At 40.5% G+C, this 4,496-nt stretch overlaps 1 protein-coding gene across 1 annotated transcript in view; it reads right to left on the reverse strand.

The window, feature by feature from the left end:
* Galntl6 (polypeptide N-acetylgalactosaminyltransferase like 6) overlaps positions 1-4,496 on the reverse strand; it is a 1,056,791-nt gene that overhangs the window by 82,700 nt on the left and 969,595 nt on the right. The gene's annotated exons all lie outside the window — the stretch shown is intronic.

Consider the following 4,496-nt stretch of genomic DNA (forward strand, 5'->3'; position numbering starts at 1 on the left):
TGTGCTTCTCCCTACTCCATGTGCTTCTCCCTAGTCCATGTGCTTCTCCCTACTCCATGTGCTTCTCCCTAGTCCATGTGCTTCTCCCTACTCTATGTGCTTCTCCCTACTCCATGTGCTTCTCCCTACTCCATGGTTTTGCTGGTGCCTCAGCCACAAAGGCCATACATAGCTGCCCTTTATTCCAAAGCTTCTGGAAAAGCAGGGTGTTTAAGGGCATGCTTTGGACACAGACCTTGGTCCATGATCCAAGGTTCTACTCATTTGCCATTTAACTCCTCTCCCTTTTGCTGCGAGTTTCCATTCCCCAGAACTATGGAATGTTTTTGTGAAATCTGACCTTTAGCAGATTTCACTTCTTTGACTTCAGCTGTTATCCTGAAACCTGTAAAAATCTAATTCTCTCACATCCATGAATGGTTGTCATAAAAGTCAAGATGAAATTTGAGAATCATAAATAAATTACTGACACGCCAAAGGTGAAATGTTAGGGTATGAGGTCCTGTCTGATACGTACGAGGCAGGGAGGCGGTGTCTTTATAGATTTAGGATAGGGCTTGTTTCCAGCCTTGTTGCTAGGGAGATTGATCAGTCGGGAAAAGACCTGCTGTGCAAGCCTGAGGACCAGAGTTGGATGCCCAGCCTCCATACAGAAAGCTAGGCATAGTGGTGCATATCTGAGATCCCAGTGTTAGGGATGCGGAGACAGGTGGATCTCTGGGGGCTTGCTGGCTAGCTAATGCTGAATCTCAAGCTCCAGACATTGTTTCTATGAAAGACATTGTTTCAGCAGACAAAATAGACAGCTTGTGGGGAACAGCACTAGAGGTTGATCGCTGGCCTCTACACTTATGCACATCCATGTGAATTTACACATGCATGAACATGTTCTCCTCACACAGTTGGTTCCAGCCTTATCTCTTGTTATCAGGGGGGAGTACAGTTGTTTGTGCTTCCAGGACTGTCGACTTCACAGTCTATACTGTTGCCCATGTGGGGGATTCTTCTAGTGAAACTTCCCTGGACCAAGATGCTGCCACAGCTACGACTGTGCTATAGTTAGTTGGAGTGGTTTGCCGTGGGGTGGCTGCTACTTTTACCATGTCCCTTCTATTAGAGGTACTCCTTTTAAACCAAGTGGCTTTAAAGGATCTCAGGACAGACTGCTAGTTACAGGAAACTCAGAGTCTGAGTTCCGTCCCCAATCTTCAAGTTGCTAGTAATTACTCCTCCTTTTAGCAGAGTGTTTGTCAGAATGAGAAGATAGACCTGGGACCCTTCGACTCATTTATTACTCAGCCATATCTAGCAGGCCAAGGCGTTTCCCAGCATCCTTTGCTGCTCATTGTCCTAGGCTGAACCACAGTCCCTGCCATTCTTAAGCCGGTGGCTGTCACCTCAACGTTAGAGCCTTTCTAATCTCAACAACTGTAGAGATGAGCAACCTTTCCCCAGGGATTCATTTCCTCCTGGCAGATGCTTCCAGTGTTAGACTCCAGGGTGCTGACATCAGGCCGCAAGTTGACTCAGAAAAATAAATAGGATTTCCGAATGCCAACCAAACGCTCTGATTCTTATTGGAAGCCGAATCTTAAGTCACCGCGTCCCAGATTTGTGCGTTTTATAGAAACAACCCAAGGTTATTTTGCTTTTCCTCAAAGAGATTATTAATGATAACAAACCTTGAACCCCATAGTAAGAGAAAAACCATATATTAATCCATATAACCTATATTGCTAGATTGAATAAATGCAGCTTTGTGATTCTTATTTTTCTCAGCTCACTGAAGACTGGGTGAGAAGTTGGCCCAAAGTTGGCTCTGGTCACTGCTTCTGACATATATTAATTAAACTAAATTATTCTTAATGACCTTCTTCAAAGTCTTTTATTTGCTTGGTCTGAAAGTCAGAACTATAATAGCACTGCCCCTTCTGATGCTTAGACACATGTCCCAAGAACATGTGGAGAATCATTTGTTATTATATGTTTCACAGATTCCTGGTTTGTGTTATGTCCTCCTATCAGAGGACAATGCTAAAGAGAAAGTGTCGAATAAAGTTATTTGAATTGCTTTTATAATACACACTAGTGTGCTGTCTAGAGGATTTCAGTCTGTGTGTGCATGCATGCATGTGTGTATGTGTGTGAATGTATATGTGAGTGTGTGTGTGTGTGCGCGTGTGTGTGTGTCTGCACATCTGTGTATTTGGAGAGAGCTGGAATCACCAGTTTTTATAGATCCATATATGAAAAGTACACATTTTCATTGGATTAAATGAGCTTTGTAAAGTACATAAACAAGCCTTCAGGGTCACGTTTCCAGCTTCATCTCCATTTCCTAATGAAGGTAGGAAGATTAAAATATCTACTGACTAGATGTGACTCTGCATTTCAATTATCTTGACAGTTTTTCATCATTTTTGATGATTTAGCAATGCAGAGTGTAGCAAAGTAGCTGAGCTTCTCCCACAAAATATCAGAATTGTTTTTCATTTTAATATACTTCAAAAGATCATAAAATGTTCCTTAGAGTGACAGTTGAGTCTCAATATTTATGACTTTCTGATTGCTGTAGCAGCTTAGGAAAAAACTAAAAATGAGCCCTCAAGTAAAATTTAAGTGGAAAAGATTAAAATTCAGGGTTATGGACTTCCTTCATTTGAATGAATATTCAATTTTTTTCCTGGGTGTTTCATGTGCTAACCCTAGTTTCTCCATATTTGACAGGTTTTGAAAAAGTGCTTCATTTTTTCTCCCCAAATATATGAGCTGCTTGGTTTTTTGAACCTTATCCCTCTTTAGATCAGCGCCACTTTTCCAAGTCACATTTCCTACTATGAGCCAGACATGCAGAGCACCTGCCCACAGATGAGTGAGGTTCAAGTCCACACAGCATCTGCCCACAGATGAGTGAGGCACAAGTCTGAGAGGATGAGTGAGGCACAAGTCCGAGAGGATGAGTGAAGGAAAGGGGATAGCTGTCAGGATGCCATGCACTCAGGATACCCACACAGCGATGATGCCCACATAGCTGGTGTGTAATGTGTGCACGAAGCTGTTTACTCTTTAACCTTCCTGTGAGTTTTTGTTGCTTTCTCATTCATAGGCATTGAGTCTTATGACTAAATTAAACTGCGTTTCTTTATCCAAAACATAGCTCTTTAAATCAGTTTATGTTTTTGTAACTATTTTGTTCTCCAGTGTTTCTAAATATGTTTTTTTTAGTGCAGTGTTATTAATATATTATTATTTTGGGGAGCAGTATGATGGTTTTCTTTTAAGTAAAGTGTAATATAATTTCATACTAGGATGTCTCACTGCTGTTAAAAGGATTGTGGATGTAGTAGAGAAAAATGTGAATGCCGTCGACAGCTTCACAAAGCAAGGGAAGAAGAACATGAACCCAAAGGTATTTATTGAGGATAATAATTTCACTAAAGTTTATTAAAATGTCTAAGTTTTAAAAAATTTTATTTACTTTTATTGTATGTGCACTGCTGTTTGCCTGCATGGATATCTATGTGAGGGTTTTAGAATCCCTGGAACTGGAGTTACAGACAGTTATGAGCTGCTATACGGGTGCTGGGAATCGAACCGAGTCCTCTAGAAAGAACAGCTAGTGCATTTAACCACTGGACCATCTCTCCAGACCCCACATGTCTACACTTTATTAAACTTGCACCTATGTTTTTCCCTCTGAGATTTCTAATAATTAATCTCTTCATTAAGTTACCTGAATATTCTCCAAGCTCTGTTTTAGATGATGGTATAGTGTAAAATAACAAACTCAAAGGTCTGCCCTTTTGAGAGTGATACTCATGAATGAATTCTGGTGACACAGTTGATGTTGGTGATGATGATGATGATGATGATGATGATGATGATGATGATGATGATGAAAACTGTGCTTGAGAGAAGTTGATATCTGAGTTTACGGAATCTTGTAAACAAGACCAAGTGGTTACCCATTGTAAAGAATTGAAAACAAGTAACTCAAGATTAGATTCCTAGGGGAGCCTAGCACCAAGGCATCTGGGAAACAACTTCCTTGTCGATTTGGCATCTAAGCCATAGCAGATCTGTACTGTACTGAAGAGTACAGACACAACCATGAAGACAGTAACATGGAAAAGAGAGACGTTGTCAGGGTTGTTCCGAGAAGGTTTGGAAGTGTCTAAAATGCAGATGCTAGAAGGGTCCTCGCATTTGATCTACATGAAAAAATTTATTAAAACAAAACAAAATAAAAGTAGACTTTGTTAATTATGAGAAATTTGAGAATGATCTAAATCTTTATCCAATATTAACTCTAGTTCTAAAAGAGGAGAAAGCGGAGATTTAGCCAACACTTCCCCAGTCTCTTTCACTACTACTTTATTTGGCTAATGATGTTTCCTCTCCTCCTCCTCCTCCTCCTCCTCCTCCTCCTCCTTCTTCTTCTTCTTCTTCTTCTTCTTCTTCTTCTTCTTCTTCTTCTTCTCTCTCTCTCTCTCTCT

Source organism: Mus pahari, chromosome 19 (genome assembly GCF_900095145.1).
Source record: "Mus pahari chromosome 19, PAHARI_EIJ_v1.1, whole genome shotgun sequence".
Lineage (NCBI taxonomy): Eukaryota > Metazoa > Chordata > Mammalia > Rodentia > Muridae > Mus > Mus pahari.